Raw genomic sequence first — 24,868 nt, 5'->3', positions numbered from 1 at the left:
TGTACTTTCCTACCCTAGTAACTCCTGGTTCTGCTGGTACACCTCTTGTACCTGGAGCTGGCTCTCCATCTGGCTGAGACTTCATCTTTAACACTTCAAAACAACCCTAAGGAGAAAAGATTTTGGTGATACACAGCACAAATATAGAGCAGGATAACAGAAGATGTACACGCTGGGTGTTGAATATGATTTGGAAACCAAACCGCAGGTGAGAAGTCTTATTTTATTTGGTTCATTTTTGCTAATCTCCCAGAGGATCAGGAGGTCAGTAGATGTAAACTAGAGATGCATCACAGGGATATTCAATCAAGGTGATGCAACACATATCTAATTGTTTTTTCATAATTACAATGACTAATAGATATTAACATGATAGTGGCTCTCTTCCTAGCTTAATATATGTTAACACTAAATTTGAAACTGGCATACTAATAAATAGGGCTTCTGAAAGAGGCGTGTTGGTAAAACCACGCTTTTGTCTACTTGTTTTTCATTGTAATATCAATATATTGAAACATTTGCAGAGGGTCAAGTAATTGTGAGGGGATAAAACAGCACATGAGGTTATAATTACTATGTTAGGTAAAGCAGAGCATTATCAGTCTTCATTGTTGTTTTCTTCAGAAGTTAGAAATAAGATTGGCAGATTCATGTCCGTATTCACCCACGCAGCAAAGTACTGGAAGAACTACATTATTTCATCCCACTCTTCAGTGAGTTTCTATTATTTACCATGTAAGAACAACTTCTTTGTAATACCTCCCTTGTAGAAAAATGACGTGTTTATCTTCATTGCCAACCCTTGATTTCCAGTGCATGTTCAAAATAGTTGATGGGTGAAGGAATGCTGGCTGGTTTTACGCTAAGAAAAAAGCCTCCACAAGTTCACATTCAGTACAGTGAGTACACTTTTATTTTTGCTAGATGGTCTGCTGGTTTCTCCAGTCTTCTTATGCAACACAAGGGAACATTTTGTTGTTTGAATTTCTGTAACTGCCTATTTTCTGTGTTCAGAGGAGTAGATTCCCTTACGTATGGGGTATTTTTAACTGGGTAATGTAACTCAGAGTAATAACACATAAAAACAATCTTCTGTGTTGGTTGTTTGGAAGAGAACTGTTTATTCATTAGAAATGTTAGAAACGTAATAATCCCATTTGGTAGTTAGTTTTTCATCAGACTATTAAGTTCCAAGTAGAAAATAGCACTTAAGTTCAATTGCATGTTTTAAGCAAGGACCACTGGATCACCTTGTCTTAATGGTTCAAAGCACGCGAAAAATCTTTATCTGGAAGAATATGACAACTGAGATTTTTTATTGGTACACGATAGCACAATAAATTCTGTCACCTGTAATTAACTTGATGCCATAATTCACTGCTGCAGATCTTAATGTAAAGATGGCTGGGGCAATGCTTTCAGGGCCAGAACTTCAGCCAGACTGTTGTGTGTGTGAAGGAATATGCAGATACTTACTATTGGAGGTCCAGCTCTTGGCTGTCGTCTTTGAAGTCACTGCTTTCTGTGGGCTTCCTGGCATTTGCCCTAATCAAGAGCTGGTGAGGGATGAAAGCCCTCAGCTGATCTCATATCTGCACTTCCTGCACAACCTTTGGACTAAGTCTCATCTTTGACACTGTAAGCAGTTACATTGTAAATGCACTATTTACAGTATTACTGTACAGTGCAATACATTGTAAATAGTTAATAATGACTAAAAAGATGCAAATATACGTTAAGCTTCATATCCCTTTGGAAGACCACAGCATCATATAATGGCTGAGATTGGAAGGGACCTCACAGGCCCCCAACCCCAACCCTGCTGTGGGCAGGGCTGCCCCCCACCAGCTCAGCTGCCCAGGGCCCATCCAGCCTGGCCTGAGCACCTCCAGGGATGGGGCACCACAGCTCCTCTGGGCAGCTGTGCCAGCGCCTCGCCACCCTCTGGCTGCAACATTTCCTCCTAACATCGAACTGCAATTTCCCCATTTTAATTTAAACTCATTTCCCTCTGACTTGCAGAGCACAGAGGAAATGTGCTTTCAGTGTTTTTCTGTTAACTTATGCCACACTTTAGCTCCCGCTGTTCTAAATCTAGAATGATTTTTTTGTGTGTGTGTGTGATATCAGCCGAGAATCAGGTAGAATCGGGTAGTATCATCAGACCTCATGTGGTTTTTTATTTTTATTTTTTTTTCTCATTAAAAATGAGAACATTTTTAATCTGGTAGAGGTATTTAGAAGAGCTCGTAGCCATAGCAACCAAAGTTGTTTTAAAGGCTGCAAAAGCTTCAGCTGTCTGTAGAACTGACAAAATGGCACAACTGCAGACAAAATGGACTGCGTGCCTTTTGGGACTGCTGCATGGAAGGACAGACTGGTTTTGTTTGAGCCACTTTTGAGCGTGAATATGGAAATATTTTGTTCTTCCAGATGCGAGTATGAAATAAAGAGTCTCTAATAGTAAAAATGAATGACTGCTGCTGCGAATTACATCGTAGACAGCATTGTGAGTCTTAGTTTTGTGTTACTGCAGTCTTTGCTGTGGTGTGTTTGAGCCATGAGGAAAAGTGAGCCCAAGTAGGATGCGGAGGTGTATAATCAAGATGTTATAATCACAATATAATTGTATAATCAATAGATATCAAGATGTTATAATCGCAATATAATCAAGAGAATTAGGCAAAAGTAAACAACAATCACAAAAGAGAATAAGTGGAAGAGCTTACCCTTCGGCTGAGCTCACCAGAAGACACCAAGAGAGGTGATCTCCAGAAGAGATCCTTCCCTTCTGGTAGCCAGCTCTTAAATAGGTCTAGGAGGGGTGGAGCCAGGCTCCACCCCTTCCGGCAGCACAGGTGAATTGCCTTCACCTGTGCTCCTCTGGCTGACTCATGGCTCGCCTCAGGTGATCAATCAGAGGTTCGGGCCGTGACTCAGCAGTTCCCATACACTCCACCCCTTCACGGCGTGAACCAATGATCAGGTTAACAAAAGGGTAAGCTTTCCCTAATACAGAGATCCGGTATATCGCGAGGCTTATACAATTTTATCGCGACGTGTGTTGGTACAGTTCAAGACAAGTGATGATTAGTGGATGTCCATACTCTTCTATGGGCCAGTGCTCGATGATGTGCCTGGAGGCATGAGGTCCTGAGGTGCAAGTCCATTCTATGTTCCATCAGTCCCATGCAGACCATCACCAGGTGTTGTACGTGATCTGACAGCAACACTGGGACACTTGATGGCATTTTGTTCCTTCCGGTGGTCCTGAAGGCTCACAGACTCACGGGGAGTAATACAGATGTTTTACAGGTACCAGGAGGGGAAGGTCTGCTCTCCAGGGCAAGATACAGGCCATATTTCTGTCTTGGGTCAACACTTCCGCTTGTACTGGGGCACGTCCTGGCCGCCTGTACCACACCTTTTGGCCAGATATCTGCGGCTGCATAACGATATCAGGCACCAAAGGAGGTGTCCTGATCTGCCACAGGGACATGATGGGGGTCCCTTTAGCAATAAAGATCGGAGTGTTGACCACAATATCAGTAGGCCATGTACCTATTACTGGAGGGACTACTGCGCCTCCCACCTCCAATAGTCTCCCCCAAGGTGCAAGTAGGCCACACCACTTGGGTCCTACCTGCACCTTCCAGGGCCATTTTATTTTATGGGTACCTGGCTCTAAATTTTCAGGGGCAGGGAGCAGAAGATTATTTTCATTACCAATCTGGGGTCTTACCTGATGATCAGTGCCCGTAATTTGGATCCTAAGCGGGGTGGCCCATGTCATCTGCAACATTCTCAGGGCACTGGGTCTGCCATCTCGAGGTCTTTCATTCAGGTCCCGCGGGGTTTCATACAGTCTTTTTGTCCACCCCTGCAAGGACTGGGAGTCTGTCTTCAGGGCAGCCTTAAGAATACCGTTATAACGTTCGATGAGGCCTGCCCCCGTTGGATTATATGGCAGGTGGAATCGCCATTCGATGTTATTTTCTTCTGCCCAGCGCTGTATCGTTGCACCAGTAAAATGAGTCCCTTGGTCGCTCTCGATGACTTGAGGTGTCCCATAGGCAGACATCAGTTTAGTGAGTGCCTTGATGGTATATGCCTGGTTTGCTTTCGGTACTGGATAGGCCTGCAGTAGCCCACTTGCAGTGTCGACACAGGTCAGGGCATATCTTGCCCCTTCGGAACGAGGAAGAGGCCCGATGTAATCGACCTGCCATCGCTGGAGAGGATTGTGTCCCCTAGCAAGATGGGCTGTTGTTTCGGGCAACGATCTCGGTCTCATCTTGGAGCAAGCGTCGCACTCCTGGCATGCCTGGACAATATCAGATAGTTGTATGGGCAGTCCCCATGCTTTAGCAGCTGCCCACATTGTCTTTTGTCCAGCATGCCGTAGCTTCTGATGTAACCAGCGGGCGATGTTCTCAGATGGTGAATTCTCAATCCATCGAACTCGGGCCAGTGTGTCGGCTTCATTGTTTCCCAGTGACTGTAGGGGCTGATGACCAGAAACATGGTAGACACGTATGGTCCTATGTTTGACCGTATTCCATATATCTAACCACATGTTTTTGCCCCAGATCAGTCAGGCATGGATAGTCCATTCCTGGGTGGCCCACTGTGCAATCCAAAGAGTGAGCCCCCGGTACACAGCCCAACTATCTGTGCAGATGTTCAGGATACCATCACCGGGTTCCTTGCTTATAACCATCCACATGGCTCGCAGTTCTGCCCATTGGCTGCTCTGACCATCCCCCTCATCGAACCAGATTGTCTCGCTGGAAGGATGGTATGCTATTGCTCTCCACTTGCTCGGGTTGCCCTTGCTGGACTCATCTGTGTACCAGGCATCTTCAGGGATAGGATATTTTCCCTCCTGAATGGGACTCTTCTCTGGTGGAGCGACCAGTATTTCTTTTGGTGCATCACTGTGATACGTAACTGGGCCTAGGATCTTCTGGAGTTCTTCTTTCAAGGGTGATGAAGACAGACTGCTCCTTTGTCTGAGATAGGCGACCCATCGTGCCACTGTTTGTGCTTGGGCCATCCCTGTCTTAGGAAGGTGGGTCAGATCTTTCACCCACCCCTGAATTGGCAGAGTGGTCTTGACTATAACTGCAGCTGTTTGAGTTACTGGCTCTACTGCCTGTAATGCCGAATAGGCAGCCAATAACTGTTTTTCAATCATACTGTATCTTTCCTCTGCTCCGTGCCAAACCTGAGACCAGAAACCAATGGGGGTCCGAACAGAACTCTGGCGTTGCCACAGGCCCCAACCGAAGCCGTTTTGAGTAACATGAACGTCCAACTCGGCTGGGAGGGTAGGATCGAATATACCCAATGCCTGAGCTTGTTTAACTGCCAGTTTTGCTTGTTGGAAAGCATCCTGTTCGGTTTTCCCCCAGTCCCATAGCTGCCCCTTTTTTGTGAGTCTGTACAGTGGCCTTAGCAGCTGTGCTAGGTGAGGTATAAAGGAACGCCAATAACCCAATATACCTAGAAACTCTTGCAGCTGCTTTGATGTTGTAGGGACTGGGAACACCTGAACTTTATCTATAACAGCACTGGGTAGCACTTTGGTCTTTCCTGACCAAACCACCCCCAGGAATTTTACAGACAGGCCTGGACCTTGCACCTTTTGGGGATTTATAGCCCATCCCCTCTGTTGTAAATAGGCAGTTAATGAATCTGCTGCCTGTCCTACTGCCTCCAGTGAGTCGGATGTCAACAGGAGATCATCAATATAATGATATAGATTAACATCATCAGGTTTTGTCCAATCAGCCAGGTCATGCGCCACTAGATTGTGACAATACGTTGGTGAATGCACGCACCCCTGTGGCAGGACCTGAAAGGTCCACTGCCTGCCTCCCCACGTAAACGCAAACTGATCTTGCGATTCCTCAGCAATTGGGATACTGAAGAATGCATTTGCTAGATCTAGGACACAATGATAGGTTTTTATCTCCCTACTCAATGTGTCCATTAGGGAAGCAATATTGGGTACGGCCGCATGAATAGGCGGCGTGACCTTATTTAATTCTCTGTAATCTACTGTCATCCTCCATGTGCCATCCGACTTTCGCATTGGCCATATGGGGGAGTTATACGGGCTGTGTGCAGGTCTTATAATGCCCACTTTTTCTAATTCCTGCACCGTTCTCGATATTTCATCTTGCCCACCCGGGAGTCTATACTGTCTGACATTAGTAATCTGGCGCGGTTTCAGCAGACAAACAGGCTCATGTTTCGCATGGCCTCTTAATATTGCCTGCACCACCCGGATACTGATACATCTTTGTCGAAGTCTGAACTCTCCCACAGTTGTTTCAAGAGCCAGACCCCATAGAATGTCTATGCCCAGGATGTGTTCTTGGACTGGGGCAATAGACACCTTGTACTCCCGGGGTGGGAGACGCCCAACCCCCAGTTTTAACCATGTTTGGGTGACAGGAATAGTCTGTCCCCCAAAACCACCAATCATCACATCTTCATAGATAGCCTCTCTTACACCCAGTTCGCGGATATAGTTTTGAAGGTCCTCCATGGAGGACCACATACCTGTATGTAAAGGTATGTCTGATTTATTCGGCCATACCATACGGCAGGCCACCATTAACCATTCTAGTATGGAATGGTTTTCATCACGATATTGATTACCTACGTATAACCTCTGTCTGAGAGCAGGATGGATGGTCATGGTGGCCAACTTAGCTATTTCTGGGCCATTCACCAAGACACTTTCTGCCCCAGAATCCCATAGTCCCAATAACCAAGCTGGCACACTTTCTCTAGGCTTCTGCCGAAATCGTTGTACTAAGTCCATCAATTCTGTTGCCGTGTATGGCTGAGCTGTTACATGTAAATGAGTCTGGGCAGGGGGGCATTGATCAGGCAGCACCCCTGCCGGTCAGTCCTGTACGTTTTTTGTTTTCTGGGTTACAACAGGACGGACTTCCAGTGGATCAGTCAGAATTGGACATTCAAGGTCTGATTTGGATTTCTTGTTCTCCTGATCAGCGAAGTCCGCTGATTCAGGAGTCTGGTCATCATGTATTGAAATGTTACGAATTTGGCCTACGGGAAGATGTAGAATTGGCTTCTTCCCTGTTAAAACGCCAAGTTCGTGCTCCAGCTTTTCAATGCGGTCTTTCAAAAGCTGATTTTCAGTTTCTAAAGTATGATTTCTTATATCCACATGATTTAAGGCACTTAATAATGGCCATGCCACCATGGAGACAGCCAGTTGTCTTTCTTTAGTAGTGAGGACATCCTTGCCAAGTCCTTGAAAATAGTCTGCCATGCAATATGGGGAGATATTGCCCATAATGCGTAAGGGACCCCATTTTTCAATGATAGCAGCTAACTCATAATAGAGGGATCCCTCAAATCCTGGGATCTGCCCTGGAATCATTTTCTCTAGAGGAGTATTTTTCTCCCCCTTGACCCATTTAAAGAAATTCCATAGAAAAAACATGATGTTAATTTTAGTATATTCAGCCTGCCTGGCTCGCCAAGTGTATAATCAAGATGCTATAATCACAATATAATTGTATAATCAATAGATATCAAGATGTTATAATCACAATATAATCAAGAGAATTAGGCAAAGTAAACAATGATCACAAAGAGAATAAGTGGAAGAGCTTACCCTTTGGCTAAGCTCACCAGAAGACACCAAGAGAGGTGATCTCCAGAAGAGATCCTTCCTCTCTGGTAGCCAGCTCTTAAATAGGTCTAGGAGGGGTGGAGCCTGGCTCCACCCCTTCCGGTAGCACAGGTGAATTGCCTTCACCTGTGCTCCTCTGGCTGACTCATGGCTCGCCTCAGGTGATTAATCAGAGGTTCAGGCCGTGACTCAGCAGTTCCCATACAGGAGGGCACCCTGAAGATAGCTTTGTCTCCCACTAGCAACGCTGCCACTGAGTCTCAAAGGTTGTATGGGTGAATTTGGCCCATGCATGCACCTTGCACTCATTGGTTGGCTGCTGCTGGAGGAGCTGGGTAAATATATGTTGTCTTTCTTTTTGTTCCACTCACAACATACTTAGCTATGTTATGAGTGTAAGTGTGTACTTGAATGGGAGTATTTCAGGGAGTGTCTTAATTCTCATTAGTCTTCTTCCCCTTTTCCTGGCTAATATTTATACTTTGATTGATGTTGAGCATCCCTCTAGATTTGTGTTTATATGTTGTGTGTAGATGGGACTTGTGAGGGTTGAAGACGCAGCAGTTTAGGTTCCCAGCAGACATTCTGAGCTCAGCCCTCCTCAAGCTCGTTAGGGTTGCAGTGATGCAATGACCCAAGTTCAGGTTGGGAAAACCCAGCATCCTGGCTGAGAAGTGCCCAGGCCACAAAAGCAGAGTGCTTACGTGTATTTCTGAAGCTGTAGTTTGATTTTTGTGGTGTATATATGTATGGGAATCATGGCCTGAACCTCTGATTGATTCACCTGTGCTGCTGGAAGGTGCAGAGCCTGGCTGCACCTCTCCTGGAGCCATTGAAGAGCTGACTACCAGTGGGGAAGGATCTCTTTCTGGAGATCCTTTCTTTGGAGTTTTTCAGCAAGCCCAGGGCGTGGGTAAGCACTCAGTCTGTTCTTGCTTTGGTGTAATAACCTGCTTAGCCAAACTCTCCTGTATTTTGTAGTTACAACATCTGTATATTCATTGATCATATAATGTAACTAGGATTTTCTGGCACATGCTCACTATAGTTGGGAATTATCTGCGGCAAACATGAAAGCCTGGCAAACTGTAGCACTGTGGAATAAAGAGAAATCCTGCAGTAGAACAACTTGAAAGCGGAGGCATCCAAGCAAAGAACTAATCACTTAATTGTACTTTTCTATCATTTGTTTCCTTGAAAGCAAGAAGGAAGAACTGAAGTCAAGAACTAAGAGTGAACATCATTAAAATATCACTAAGAATTTCTGTTCTATAAGTAAGCTAGAGAAGGAGTCTGTGAATACTTATGAGTAGAGGAATGCAGAATTGTAAATCATTTTTCTTGAGTTCTTATATTCAAGTTTATTTAAAAAGAGGTTGACATAATCTCTGTTTCTGCCTGTGTGTGCGTAGCAGTGTATTTGGAGATGCTCAGATAGTAGAAAACGATGGGCCAGTAACTCAGTAACTCTATTACAGCAAGAAAGAATTCAAAACATCCCTATAACATTATAGAAATAGTTGCTAGTCAAAAATTGATTTTTTTGGTTCCCAGTCCTGTGAAGTATTCCTTTCAATAGATGTATCTGTGTGTGTATGTGAATATAGAAACAGTTGCAGATACTTTTGTCTCAGTTCAGGATCAAGGACTCTATGTCCACAAGGCTTCCAAAAGTTTAGGCAAGTGCTTCCTTCCCTCCCTGGCACCTCACTGCCTGCCTTTCCTGAGGTGTGCAGCACCTCTCCGCACTCACAGCAGGAGCATGCACTCATGGACTTGGTGCTCATCTGAACAAAAATGGAAGCTGGAATATTGACTGAAGACCCAAGCTAACATAACATAGTATGTGCAGCAAATACAGTCTAGGCAAATACATTCCCCCTGTGTTCTCAGAAGTGTTAGACTTTTATCTAGTCTACTTTTGCTTCAGTCCTGTCTGCAGTGGCTTTGTACCAGCTATTTGCCATTCAGCTGGCTCCTTGCAAAACACCCTGGTGCCCTGATTGTACTGATGAAATTAAGGCTGTTCTCGGGAGATAGATCAATTGCCTGCCTCCTATTCATAATTAGTTCTTGAGACCACAACGACTGCTGCAAGCATAAGGAGAGCACAAGTGGACATCTAGAGAAGCGGGTTTTAACGGCCAGAGACAGAGCAATGCATTTCTCTGGTCTGGTGTCAACAGATTGGGTCATTCATTACAAGATGAAGAAAATCCTGCAAAGCCATGTGGAGCAAACTGAGAGCACAACAAAATAATGGATCGTCAGTACCAGATGGATGTATGCATTCCCATCTTATTATATAAAAATATAGATGGCTATGCTTATCTTGTCCTTAGTACAGTTCAAATACTTGGATTCCAACCTGTTCGGACTTCCTTGTTAGTACCAACTGGAAGTACAAATCACCTCACTTGGCATCAAACCTGTAACAGGTGTGAGGTTAAGCTGGCTGAAGGTCAGATTTGGCTGCTATGGACATTCAAAGTGCATCTACAGAGGAAGCTTAATCTTTCCCATCCCAGATAGCTGTCTTAAAAAGGGATGGATTGCTATCCTTAATCACTCCTTCCTCTTTGCTGAATATATAGGGACTCTAAATATGGACTTAAGATGATATGTGTAATTTTTAGATAGCTGATTCTAGAGAACAGAAATTCTAAGGAGGCACACAAATCTTTCCATGTGGTACTGTTGTCATAGATAAAGTGTAGTTCTTGTAGGCCTGGGATGTAGGTATCTTACGTATTTTCAGGAAGATAACAATTTAACATCTCTGTCCTGTACTCTTGGTGTATGTGTCTGGTGCTGGGGGAGTACTGGTCCTTTAGGATCCCAGTATGAAAGGCACTCAGGGTCTGTAAGATATCGTTTGAACTGCTGTTTATTAGATCTAATGCTATAAGGACAGAATAATAAATAACTCATGTCCCTTTAGATGTTAAGAACTCCAAGTTATGCAGCACTGAAGAAGCATCCAATCCACAGAATCACACAGAATCACAAGGTTGGAAACGACCTGCAAGATCATCTAGTCCAACCACCCTCCCATTCCTATCAGTGCCACAAGCTACTAAACCATCTCTTGTAGCTCCTCATCCAGGCACCTCTTGAACACTGCCAGGGACGGCGACTCCACCACCTCCCTGGGCAGCCGTTCCAGCGCCTGACCACCCTTTGAGAGAAAAAGTTTCTCCTAATATCCAACCTAAACCTCCTCTGGTATAACTTCTGGCCATTTCCTCGGGTCCTACTATTTGCCTGGGAGAAGAGGCCAGACCCTTTTGCACCACAACCTCCCTTCAGGAAGTTGTAGAGTGCAATGAGGTCTCCCCTGAGCCTCCTCTTCTCCACACTGAACAATCCCAGCTCCCTCAGCCGCTCCTCATAAGACTTGTGCTCCAGACCCCTCACCAGTTTCGTTGCCCTTCTCTGGACACGTTCCAGGGCCTCAATGTCTTTCTTGTAGTGAGGGGCCCACTCCACCCATCCATGCACAGCACTGTGCAGACACCTTATTTGCAGGGGTGCTCCCACTTTGATAATTCCCCAACATGCCAGCTTTTTGCTGTACTTCCAGACAAGGCAAGATAACCTGAGTGGCATAATCACTGTTACAAAAGGGGAGCTGCCAGCAGGCTCCTCTGGTGCAGTGAAGCAGCTGAGTTCATCCTACGGCCAGGGATTTGTGCAGAAGGACACAGACTGAAGGCCGGGTGGGATATGCAGTGCAGAACCGTCCTGTGTAGGCTAACTGTTGAGTGGATTCCTGACTGCTCATGTGTAATGATCTCCCAGTCAGAACTGTGACTGTATCTTCAGAGTGTTTTTTTAACAGGTAGCCCCATCTGCTTTTTGTGGGGGCTTTGCAAAGTTCATTAGCTACAAACGTGCGTTATTCAAGAGCACTTCTGTTCCTCATTGCTTTGCTGTATGTCCTAGGCTCCTTACTTAGCAGTTGCTTTCCTGCAGCAAGTTATTGCATGCTGAACTGAGGCATTGCAGAAGTCCTGCACGTGGAGTTTTTGTGAAGGAAACTTAAAACATTGCAGTACTGAATGAACAGGTGAGAATGATGCACAGAGCAGAGATCCACAGCCGTTCTAGCCAGGCATAGGAAAGTTATGTTCACTTGTAGCCTTTAATGTCAGGCAAGGAGTTTGGTGCTGAGCTGTGTATGCTCTGTGTTTCTGAGAGTCTCAGTGTAACTCACTGAGTCAAACTGACATCTCTTCCTGGAAGGCAGGCTAAACTTCAGACTCCTTTGTGTCTCCCACACTCCAGATTACACACGTGCACATTTAAAGCTTGTGAATGAAATGCTGCTTTCCTACCCATCTACTTCAACAAGTAAATATTTCTGAGTCAAGTTAAAGATCAGAGTGCTTTATTCCACGCGATGGTCTTTGTGGCTTGGAGACAATCATGGCAGATTCCCTGCTCTGAAGAGTACTGCTGTGGCATTTAGCTAGGAAACAGAAATTCTATTGAAGAGACAGACCTCTGCTGTTACTGAGGCTTACTGTCTGGAAGTGCTTTTTGGGAGAGCAATTTGAAGGACATCATCCTGAGAGCTTGAGGCACTTCTAACTGTAGACAGCGCTGTTTAGGTCTGTTTCTGGCCACCACAGAGCCAAGAGGACAGCTACCCCAACTCCTGTGAAGGGGTCTTATGTGACTGATGATGGGGTGAGGCCAGGGGCCTCCTCCTGTTACCTGTCCCCTGTCAAGGAAGAAGCACTGCTGCACTTGCGTTTTCCAGAAGAGGTGACGGGCCTTGGCAGTGGGACGACTGGGATGCCAGCAAGGAAGTCAGGCTGGCCCTAAGTCAAAGTGCGAAACTTCATCTGGATGTAAATATTGCCTTCATAACCTGGGCTTCCCTTGTTGCATCTGTTTGCAGAGGGACTGGGCTTTTTCTTGGTGATGGACTGACAAATGAACGAGGAAGATTCAGTCTGGATCAGATAGAATTGGAGCTGAAGGTCTCAGCAGCAGCATGAGAGGCCTAAACAGTGCCATCCTATGGACTCAGAAGGCTCAGGGTGCATTGCAGTCATACAGGAATTCATGTTCTGTGAGACACTCACGGTAGGGGTTGCATGGTGAAGACATTTGGCCTTTGATCTGAAATGTGCTGCATTTAACGCACTGCTCAAAGTGATGGTATGGTGCCAGAGCAATGGGAATCTGTGCCCTGATATGCAATGAAGTCATATTATGGGCCCTGCAGACAAACGTAATGTCAATCGAAAGATCAGAATTTCCCTTCTCCCAGTAGAAGCTTTTAGTGGAAAAGAAAATAAGGCTTAAAATCATACTTTAAAAAAAATTATTGTTATCTGGGAGAGAATATCTGGACAGCGTGGCAAACGCAGCTGAATGAAAGGATTTTCATTTGTAATTGGCTTGAAGCTAATTTCTTTTCCATTAGGATCTCCTCTCCCAAGGTTGAATAGTAATCAGAGGGCTGAAGAGGCTTCCCATGCCCTTCAGTTGCAGTAGCGTGTGCAGTTGGGTAAAGTCTGTGCCCTGTATCTCAAATCCCTGGGCACTGCCTGCCTTTCAACTACATTTCTGGCTTTTCATCTGATATTCCTACCCTTGTTTACAGATTCTTGATTTTACCTTGGTAATCCATTTTGGCTTCAGACATTATTCTGGACTACGAACATTGATCTCTGACTAGGTTAACAAGAAAGAAAGCATGATTTTATGTTTGCTCAAAGAAAGCTTGGCCGTGATTATGTGGGGACATTTTAGAACTCAGTGTTTCACTTTCATTTCATTCTGTTTTCTGTATCGTTTGCCATCTCTATCTGCACGTTTGGTGGCGTAGCTAACTTCATCTCCCCAGAGTCATCTATCCATTCATAAGTTTCTTGCTGGGATGAATCTCAGCTGTATTCACTGCTCTCTCTGCCTTATGCTCAGATTTGGTCATTTCCTCCTCCTTTTTTTTGTTTCTTTTCCCATGCATTTATTTAAGTGCAAACTTTTCCACGCAGTCCTTTCCTTCCTCTGGTGTCCAGACAGTACTACTACCTCATCTTCACACTGAGCTGATGACATCTATTACCACCCTGATTCCATCTGATCAGGTAGTCAAGAACTTCCTTGTTGCTTATGTAATTTTTAAAACTTCCCCAGCTATGCTTTTTAAGTGTTTCAGTCTCGTGAGGTTACTTCTGCAAGATCAAGGCTCTCAGAGTTCTTTTATGCCTCTTCATTATGAATAAAAATAGTATTTTCATCTGTAAACTGCGTACATGCTCAGATTGCTAAGTAAACATACTACAGCAAACGGCAAGAAGGCTAAGCCTGTAAAACCCCCTTCATTTGCTGTGATTTGTGACTTTTGTCTTGTATTTTCTGAGTTCTGTAGGACTTGCGTCTAACCCTCTCACCCTGTGTCATTCATTCAGATGCTGTACAGGTCAGAGCACAAGTCTGCATTTGTACGTTTGAGATTTACTGCAGTTTGAGTCTAGCTTTAATATATTGCTTCATTGTGTGAAGACTGATTCAACCTTAATGTGACTGTTCAACTGCAGTAGATAGAGACCTTGACTACAGCTTGCCCAGCCCTGAGCTTGGCCGTCACGATCACTTAGGCACTACTCCTGGAAAGCTGCTGAGTATAAACTTAGCCTGAGAAGATAGATCGGCTGAATTGTCTAATTTTTAACAGATGGACTTGCTGAAACACAGAAGTCTTTGTTATTCTATGGAAAAGGCCTTTCAAAACTGAGGAAGATGTATGAAAAGGAAAAATACGTAAAATTTTCTTTGGCTGTGGGACACTCAGAACAACTTAGCAATTACAGTTGGTATGTAAGTAATGTGAAATAAGATGAATTTTTTTTTTTTTAATCTGGAGTTTCCAAAGCTTCAGAGATGACATAGATGAAATAGAATTAGAAAAAATGCTTTATGTAAGCAAGAATGAATTTGGTATTCCAAGCACTGTCATTCATAGTGGAAAATTCTTGGTGCTCGTGTACCTTAGATATCTACTGGGGTACTTACGGATACATGCACTTAGGTACAAGGCATAGTATCTGCAAACTAATGAAGATCACTTAGTTCAGGCACTGAAACCTAGCAAAAAGCTCTTAAATAAACCAGAATAAAGTAGATTAACTCCACAGTGATCAACTGTTAGGATTCTAATAGGCTTTCATAACAAGTCTTTGTCTTGGATGCAGAAAATACCTTTGGAAAAGACAGATGGGAGGCTATCTGACTGATTTGTGAGAACAGTCAAAATGTGCTATGAGAAGGGATTTCCTCCAGTGTGACCCGCTGCACTGATGTCCAAGCTGCAGCTCATTTCAGAAGTGTTGCTGAGCTCCTTAATGGTGCTTTGGGACAGCTTTTCCTTATCTGAAACCACTCATTAATGATACCAAGGGTCTAACTAACTTGCATTGCTTTCAAATACCTGCATACTGAACAAACTCAATTACATGAACTTGATTTCTCTTCATTCTTTAGAGATAATTTGATAGGAAAATCTTGGAGTTAGCTAAAAGGATCCCATTCACCCCTGTGAGCGTAGGTGTTGCTATCCAGATTTCTTAGATAATGACAGATTTCTGTGAATTGCAGTTATTCAGGATAAGACAGCTATTACATTGCCCAGACTGGCTCCTATTGCATTGTAGACCTCAGTGTTTTTGCAACATTGTGTGTACCGCTGCTGACAGCACTTTGCTATGTTCAAGATGAACCTTCTTTTGAGTGCAGTGATACCATGGTTTTCATATTGCTTTACCCCAGTCTGTGCGCATCTGATTGCTGTTGTGGGCCTTTCCCTGTACAGGTTTGATTTCACACACCTGTATCTACCTGTATTACATTGTATAAAACCTTTTGCTTGGAGAGTAATAAATGACTTTACCCCGGAAAGAACAGAAATATTCCTTCCTTCCCTCCTTCCTTCTTTCCTTCCTTCCTTCCTCCCTCACTTACTGCTTTGGCTTATTATTGAAATGCAGATCTCCTAGAGGTCTTATTTCAAGTGTTTCAAATATTCTCTACCATACTTGTCATTAATTTATGGTATTACTTTTTTGCCCACGTTCTATTTATTATATGGAGCTGGCCTCAGTATGAGCCTTGAGAGATTGCCATCCAGGAGCATTAAAGAGGTTTAAATCCCTTAATGTTCAGTGCTTTAAAAAGTATTTTATGATAAGACAATTAAAAATGACATGCTGCAGAAAGTAACAGGATCCCAGAGTGTGTTACAGGTATGGCTCAGCAGAAAATGAGCACTATGTCCAATTTCTCCCCTTGGCCTCTGCCAATCTCATAAAAACTGTAACTTTCAAAAAATAAAGGAAGCAACCCAGATCTCTGCTGGGTTGAAGGATGATGTTTTGTTGCAGGGTGGAAAGTTGCAAGTTCTGAGAAAACAATGACCGTTGAAAGGGGTCTGTTCATGGTGCAGGAAATCTGATTTCTGGAGCTGTGTGTGCATGTGTGTTCTCACTTCACAACTGCTTCCAGATAATGGGGCTACCAACTCAGGCAGGAATGGTAGGGCTGTCATCCTTAGTCTAAAGTTCAGATCTTCTTCATTTGAGGTGTTTGTAGCAATGCTCATGGCGTTCTCTGTTTGGCTGCAACTCTGACTAAATGGAATAGAATGATGAAGGCAAATATAGAAGCTGGTATTCTCTGGGCAAATTTGCGTGCCAAATCCACCTTTAGCAGAAGAAAGATGTGGTTTTTCAGAACTCAGGAGAGCTGTACCCGCAAACACTACGGGCACATTTGATGAGCTTGCATTCCCCTTCTGTTGAATCAAAAACCCGGGCTAAGAAGGAATGTTCCATGTAGGGAGAAGAAGATGATAGAACATGTTCCTTTCAAGGCTCACTTGGGAAATGTCAGGTCTTTCTGAAGGCACCATTCAGCCACGGGCCTTTTTTGACAAAAAAGTAACAAGACAGGCAGCGCTGCAGAACTGAGTATTCTCCATGGATTTACTCATCGCCTGAAATAGACTGTGGCAATTGTCTTTATGATCATCAGCATATAGTTAAAAGGGAGCAGCTGACAAAGGTAAGGGCATACCAGTGAATCTTTCCATTTTAAAAGATTTTCACGTAGTCCTTGCTCATCTCTATGTACTGAAGATTTATCACAGTCACAGATTCCATCTATCTTTCATCATCACCATGGAATATTATTCCAAAAGCTATTAAGCTATTACAAATGACCTTGTCTGAGCCATGCTCTTTTTTCTTTTTTAACTTGAAATGCTTATTATGTATTCATTTCATGTATCTCTTATTTTTGCCTTGCCTCAAGCTGGAAGTCACTTTAAGAAAGCCATCCAAAAAATTCTCTGTTTAGTATGTGTGTACATCTCAGTGTGAATTGTAGTGTGTGCTATCTGTGGTTCATCCTGTACTCCGTAATGTGGCAGTATGGCTGTACTCTTTCCAAAGCAGCATGCCTTTTCAGAAAGCACTTCACTGACAGCTGAAGGTGTTCCTGTTTTACTGAACTGTAAGGGGGATAAGAAATGCCACGTGGAAGAAGCAGCTGTGCTGGCTGCTTCTCCTCTGTTGTCTGCGGGAACATCTGATAAGGTGCCCATCTTGTACCTATCTGTGGCTCCAGTGGAATGTGTGGCAAGGCAGAAGCAAAAGACTTGAACTTTGCAGCTGGGAAAAAAGCCTACAAAATAAGGCAGTTACACACAGATTGAGATAAAAGTGACAGATGTGAATGATGAAGAAGTCCGTGTAGTATCTGACCTTCTTCCTCAGAGCAGAGATTCACTGTCAGACAGGCTGCTTCAGACATTGATCTCATCACACAGCTGAAGCAAAGACAGCGTTTGCTTACTGCTTAAAGGGAGACCTCCAGGGTAAATGCACAAACAGGTGTACAAGAAGAGTTAGCAGTTGTCACTCTTCCCAAATGCTCTGTGATATGGGATGTGTTCAAGGTAGCAGACTTGCTGGAGGGGCAGATTTACTTGCAGTGTTATAGGAGACCTGAGATATCAGTGCAGAACTTTACGATAAAACACCGTTAGTAAAATCTATTTAAGAGGTGAATCCTCCTAGTTTCTGATTTCCATGAAGTTTGTGACTCCCTAATCATGAAATTAAAATTTGTATTATTGAAAATCATATGTTTGGTTATTTTGATCCAGCTGGACTTTAGTTTTAATATTTACCATCCTGCATATTGGGGAACTTGAGTAATTTTAATCTGCTATGATATTGTGCAGCTCCTCCCTTTGACAGAGTGGTGTAGGCTGTTATCAGCTTGGCTGAGGGAGCTGGGATTGTTTGATCTGCTGAAGAGGAGGCTCAGGGGAGACCTTACAGCTCTCTCTAACTATCTGAAGGGAAGTTGCAGTGAACTGAACTCGGCTTCTTCTCCCATGTAGCCAGTGACACGACGAGAGGAAATGGCCTTAAGCTGCACCAGGGGAGATTCATGTTGGATGTTAGGAAATACTGCTGCTCTGAAAGAGTGGTCAGGCACTGGAATGGGCTTCCCAGGAGGTGGTGGAGTCACCGACCCTGGAGGCATTCAAGGAATGTTTGGATTTTGTATTGAGGGACGTGGTTTAGTGAGAACTGTTGGTGATGATCTTGCAGGTCTTTTCCAACCTCGGTGATTCTCTGACAGCAGGAGAAACAGTTATTGCATATACTTTTTTCTATTCTACGTCACTTTGTATTTGGGCTGCTGCTTGGGATCTGCTCAGGAACACAGATTATCTTAGATACTTTTGATCTGTAAAGATGAAAATGAGAATGAAGATGGGGTGGATTTTAATATTAGCTATTGGGTGAATACCAAAGATGTAAAAAGGGATTTGAAATATTTGATGGATTGAGATAAAAAAGACCTAGTGGAGATGGTAGTGATTGAATTGTCTTTCCTTCATGTATCAAATTGGAAAGTGCTCTTCAATATCAGGCGAAGGTGACAAATTTCAATTAAATCATATCTCTACAGATTTTTTTCTGTTCTCATAAAAACGTTGTACAGAAGACTGCAATATTTAAGAGGAAGAGTGAGATTCAATTTCCAGCCAACTACTTTCCTGAACATAGGTGTCCTTACGTTGGTGTCCACATGGGAGCTAGGAACTTGACTCAGGTTCCCACATAAAGGCACCTGATGAAAGTTGAGGTGCTGCAGGGTGCTCCTTGCTTCCTGCTGCTGGTACAGACGAGTCTGGGTGTCTCTGGAGCTGCCTGTCACATTCAGCAGTCCTGTATGTCCTGAACTGCTGCACAGTTCTGTGCACTTTTAAGGCCGTGCTGTTGGATAAGGTGATGAGAGCACTTGACCAGTACAGGACAATACAGGAACACAGGATTCAGTCTTGTCTTGAGACTTTGGAGAGAAGAAATAAAAGTCAGCTTCAAATAGGCCCAGAACTGGGAAAAGGTCTTCCATCCCAGGCAGATCCTGCTGATGAACTGCTCAGCGCAGAGTTGTCTCACGCTCATAGTGAGGAAACATCAACAGGAGCAAAGCTGAAAGCCTCATGGTCAGGGGCATTGCCTGAAAGAGAATTAAATGTTAATCTGCTTAGTTTTACACAAATTACTTTGCTCCGAGTCCCCAGAGAATGCAAGATCCTGGCCAAAATGCAGTGCAAGGAACAGCTGTGCACTGTAGTAGAACCTATTTGACAGTAAATCTGGATTTCTCACCTGTAAGATGAAACAGACAAATGCTCATAAAAGAAAGCACTTCAGAAATGTTTAAAATGTGTATATCGTGGATGTGAAGTCAGACAGGTAACAAAGAGATGTATGGAGGTAAATGAAGAGATGTAAGAGAAAATGTGAAGTTAGAAGACACAAAGTTCTCCTAAAACATTTGCTGAGAGTTTTACTCACATAAGTGTTGCCATGTATTAAAGTGGTATTGTTCACATGAATACATCTTTGAAGGATTCAGTCTTTATCCATGCCATCTTTTTCAGTGTAGAAAATTTTAATGTGACCGTTGTACATTCTTTAAAAGACAAACAGATGTTTTACTGCAGTATTCTTTTCTTCTACATCTTTTTATGTCATCCAATTCTCCAAGTTTAACATTTGCATAATTAGTCTCTAGACTAATGTTACTAGAATGCAAACGATAATAATTACAGATCTGTACTAGTACCAATGAGGCAACCAGGTGATTCAGTTCATCAGCTGGAAGCTACTCTTCTGTCAGAGGTGGGTTGTATCCTGCCTGTAAGAAAAGAATGTATATTAAGCGGGCTAGTTTAACCAGAATATCAGTGATTAAACAGATGCTCTTCAAGGTTTCTTTGAGTAGATGTGTGAGTGGGAGATACACACGAACACAGAAATCTTTTAAGGATACGAAGAATATATTAGAATTCCACATGTACAAAGCTAAGTATAACTGAATTGTTGTATCTAGTGTTTTCTGTTCTCACCTCAGGACCAACTGCAAGTAGAGTTCAGTATTTCACTGCTAACTATAATGTCAGAACCTGGAGAAACAGATGAGGACTCAACAAATCAATCCACAGAATTATGCTCTCCTTTTAGTATAGAATCACAAGAATCACAAGAATCACAAGGTTGGAAACGACCTATAAGATCATCAGTCCAACCGTCTTCTCATCACCATTGCCACCACTAGTACTAAACCATATCGCGCAGCACATCATCCAGACGCGTCTTGAACACTGCCAGGGACGGTGACTCCACCACCTCCCTGGGCAGGCCATTCCAGTGCCTGACTACTCTCTGAGAGAAAAAGTTCTTCCTTATATCCAACCTGAACCTCCTCTGATATAACTTGCGGCCATTGCCCCGTGTCCTGCTCGTTGCCTGGGAGAAGAGGCCAAATCCTTCTTCACCACAGCCTCCCTTCAGGAGGTTGTACAGTGCAATGAGGTCTCCCCTGAGCCTCCTCTTCTCCAGACTAAACAATCCCAGCTCCCTCAGCCACTCCTCATAAAGTTTGTGCTCCAGACCCCTCACCAGTTTTGTTGCCCTTCTCTGAACACGCTCCAGGATCTCAACATCATTCCTGTAGTGAGGGGCCCAAAACTGAACACAATACTCGAGATGTGGCCTCACCAGTGCTGAGTACAGGGGGATGATCACCTCCCTGCTTCTGCTGGCCACACTATTTCTGATGCAGGCCAGTATGCCGTATATGACAGTATAGCTGTCCCTCCTTGATGATAGCAGAGAAGGGACAGTTTGCATTAGTGTTTAATCAGTAGGTTCCCTGACTTGGTCTTCAAATGTCAGTTCTTATTCCCCCTTGCCTTGAAAAAGGAAGATACTGGAATTTGGTGTAACTCCTTTGTATGAGAGGTACAGTCCTCCTCCCAGTATTTGCCTCATGGAAGGGCTTGCTCATAACCCCTAGTGTAGTGCTCATAACCTCACGTAGTGCAGTGAGTCTTGACAGAAGACTCAGTGGTAAACTCAGAAGTTTTCTCCGTTTATTTTCTTCAACCTTAAACGCATGAATTTTTAGTCATTTTATTTAAACCTTGGTTTCAAGAAAATGTTACCAGTAAAACCTGGTCAGGAAAAAAAGCATGATGAAACTATTCACTCTGCTAAAAGTTTTCAAATTATGAAGGTGAATGAAATCCCATCTATTTGAAGTTTCATTAGAAATACCCAAGCATTTTCCTTCCTACCCCGATATACCTTAACCTAGAGGTGGCAATTAAGTCTTTGTTATCCTACAAAAGGAGGTTGAGTATGAACTGAGAAATCTGTCAATTTCTAATGGCATTTCTGTACGCCTTATGGTGAAAGTGGTGAAGACAGATGAAAGGCAAGTAGGTTGGTATATTAAATGATCATTCTTCACACTGAATAGCAATTTCATGCACTTTGAATCCAAGAATTAGAGCCTCTTGTTTTGTAACTTGATCACAGCACAGTAACTCCTAAGCTAATTTCTTAAAGGCTCATCTGTAGTCTTAGCTGATTATCCTCCCGCAGTGAAATGTTTGGGATGGAAGACAGCAGCAGGTATAGATCGCTGATTTATTTGATTGCAGCCATTATGGCTACCCTAGGAGGACTTGTAAGCAAATTCCGTTTTCCATGTATTCAAGCTAGAGTGAACCTTTGCTGCAACTGTACTAAATGTAACTATGTGAAATGCTTGTTAGTGTATCAGTAGTAAGGGTGAGCACTCTATTCAGAGTCACTGCAGTCAAAGACTTGCAGGTAGTTTTCAGAGTTCAAGACAAGTGGCTCTGTGGGCATGTTGCACAGCCACGGTCCCTCAGGCATCCCTACTGGTGGACTGCCAGAGTGCCCTGTGCTTCCCTTTCAGCCTCTGCACCTTTGTTTTGTTCTCAGGGAATCGGGGTAAGAGATCAAAGGCAGAGATAACATGCAGAGTGCTTTGCCCACCTGTATTTTCTGGAGAAGTGTCTTCGGATGTCTTGGCACAAGTTTTCCCTAATGATTTCGTAGTGCTTTGCATATGGCTGCAGACTAGCACTGTAGGCCAACTTTGAACACACAACATAAAGTTAATGTAGGTGCCCTGCTCACAAAGAAGCAAAACTGCTTCTGACAGATTCTTGGAGATAGCAGGCAAAGTATTCACAGGTAGACCAGTAATCATAGAAAGAAAAATTGTGCTCACCCAACTAGTGAAGGGGCTCTACGGCTACACAGCACTCCGTCACAGCAAGCAGCCTCGGTTCAAGAGACACTCTCTTGTCCTGGTTTTATGTTTTTTGGTCAGTATTCCACACCATCACATCTCGCAGTGCACTGGAGTTAAAGGCTTAGTACTGCTGTTCTGTGGCTTGTCAACATTTCTGGTTTCCTGGTCTCAGAAGACAAGAGTGAACTACAACTCCCAGAGGACTTTGTTGTTCCATTTCCATTTGAACAAACAGATAAAATGACGGAGTCTCAAGACTGCCTCTCTTTGCTGTCTGTGCTCCTGGCTGTCTCACCTGTAGCATTAGAGTAAGGAATGCAGTTTTGTAAACTCTCTCCTATTTTATTGATGAGCTTCAAATCCCATCATATTCTATTATCGTACATTCCGCTGCTATATTTTGTAAATTAAGTTTTTCCCTTAGTTCACTGCTGCTGGTTTTCTTGCCTAGGCCTAACTTCCCCCACCCTTTTCTCTTCTCAGTCCGTAGATGCCTTAGCTCCCTGTCACCAAACCTGGCCAAACGACAACAGCTTTCTTCAGTGACTGGCCCTTACAGGAGCCCAGGCTAACAGAAGCGGTCTGATTTTCTGGAGAACATTTCTGTTCTTTTGTTTTTCTTTTAGGAACTGTGCAAGCTCTGGGTAGCAATGTCATGGTAGCGAAAGGAGAACATGTGAACTTACCAACAGGCAGGACACAGTGCCACCTGCAGAGCTGACTTCAGACAGAGCACAGAGGGCACCTGAAGAATATGGGATAGGGCATAGTGGATACAGCTCATCTTGCTGGAGGATCATTAGACGAGGTAATTGGAGGTAGAAGGTAAAGGAGTTTACACTGGGCAGCAGGGATTTATCTGAGCATCAGCTTAGTAAGGGCTGTGCAGAATATCTCATGGTGCCAACCTAGCTTCTCCCCATCTCACTTTTGAGCATTGCACAGACTTTTTGACGTGCTGTACGTTCTGACATGGTGGGACTCAATAGTCAGGAACCAGAGGAGACAGACCATACCCTCTCAACCCACTTGGAGGGTTTGGTTTGGAAATGTCTTGGGCTGATGCAAGTGAACAACTCTGAACCACTCAGGAAATCATTTTTGCTACTGTATCTTCAGTTAGTGAGCAGGTGTAGCTGGTGAGCTCTCAGGGCCAAATCAGATAGTATTCAGGAAAGGCAGCATTACCTTTAGGTGAGGGTGGAGCCACTCATGTGATTAAGTTCTGAAGTGTGGTCTAAACTACTTAAAAGTAAACTCCAGGTTGAATGAATATAGCTTCACATAAAAAATGAAGATGCCTAATTGCTTACAACACAACAGTCTTGAAAAATACAGCTCTCTAGGTGTTAGATTCTTATGTCCTACTGGGGAAAGAAATGGTATGATTCCTAGTGATTGGATCTGGGAGCATCCAAAGGTACAAAAGGAGTAATTTCAGAGAATTTCAGTTGGAATCACAGAATCACTGATTCTGTGAATACTTCACTGTTCCATTTCCATTTTCTGTTTAGAAGGAAAGAGAAAACTGGGAGTCACGAGACTTCTATTTCTGCTTGGCTCTGCAGTGTATGCTCCCTAGCTGTCCCACCTTCAACATTAGAGTAAGGCCTTCAGTTTTGGACAATCTCTCTCCTGTTTATTTGATTTATTAGCTACAATTCCAATTGTATTGTGCTATATTGCATTCTCTCACACTGTGCTATAATATCTAGTAAATTAATTTTCTCCCTTTGCTCGTTGCCGCTGTTTTGTGTTTAGACCCGTCACAGGGGGTGGGTCCATGGGTCCCCCTGTGCCATTTAGTCAAGGATCCAGGTCGAACCGGGCCAGAGCTGTGACCATGCTGTATCTGAATGACCATGTAAAAGGCACTAAGTGCACTGAGTAGGACTTCTGCTCCTCCGTACGTTTTTGTTGAGTTTGTAATATAGAGTTGGTTGTATTGAAACAGAGCTTAATTGTAACTTTCCTAAAATCAGAATGCTGTAATGTCATAATTCCAAAGATGCTCACTGTATGTTTCCCATTTGCAAGTATTTATAGCTGACCTACTGTTACTGAATCCTCGCTAATTTTATATTTACTTTTATTCTTTAAAAGATACAACTGTTAAGTGAGAAGATGAAAAGTTCATTGTACTCTGCAGAGAAGAAAGACAATTTTCTTTGTACGACTGGCAGAACAGCCCCATGGCAGGATTCGTAGGGTGAGTTAAAACCTTGTTCTGGACTAACTTCTCCCATAGAGAAGACACGAAAGCTGCTTGCAGTTCCAAAATGGGGGACGCATGGCAGAATAATTAATATTGACCTTCAAAGGAAAATACAGGACAAAGGATGTTGTACCAAAGGCCAGGACATGCCCCAGCACAAGTGGAGGTGTTTGACTCAAGACAAAAGCGCAGCCTGTATCCTACCACTGAAGGCAGACCCACCACTCCTCATACCTTTTAAACATCTGTACTACTCCCCTTGAGGCTGTGAAGTCCACAGGACCACTGGTAGGAGCATCAACACT

At 43.6% G+C, this 24,868-nt stretch overlaps 2 long non-coding RNA genes across 3 annotated transcripts; one reads left to right on the top strand and one right to left on the bottom strand.

The window, feature by feature from the left end:
* The first annotated feature begins 618 nt into the window (after positions 1–618).
* LOC122188323 lies at positions 619–24,609 on the top strand. 2 transcript variants are annotated; one of them, XR_006181552.1, is made up of 4 exons: positions 619–713; positions 814–899; positions 22,975–23,156; positions 24,452–24,609. It is a non-coding gene; the product is annotated as an uncharacterized LOC122188323 (long non-coding RNA). The 2 variants fall into 2 exon arrangements; XR_006181553.1 differs by lacking the exons at positions 22,975–23,156; positions 24,452–24,609 and adding an exon at positions 1,237–1,327.
* Positions 19,779–23,706, bottom strand: LOC122188324. Its single transcript, XR_006181554.1, has 3 exons — positions 23,035–23,706; positions 22,325–22,643; positions 19,779–19,915 (listed from the first exon to the last, which is right to left on the bottom strand). It is a non-coding gene; the product is annotated as an uncharacterized LOC122188324 (long non-coding RNA).
* Positions 24,610–24,868: the final 259 nt, after the last annotated feature.

Source organism: Lagopus leucura, unplaced genomic scaffold, assembly GCF_019238085.1.
Source record: "Lagopus leucura isolate 7727_CA_CO unplaced genomic scaffold, USGS_WTPT01 Super-Scaffold_100058, whole genome shotgun sequence".
Lineage (NCBI taxonomy): Eukaryota > Metazoa > Chordata > Aves > Galliformes > Phasianidae > Lagopus > Lagopus leucura.
The sequence above is the reverse complement of the archived record's forward strand: the minus strand, read 5'-3'. Positions and strand labels throughout refer to the sequence as shown.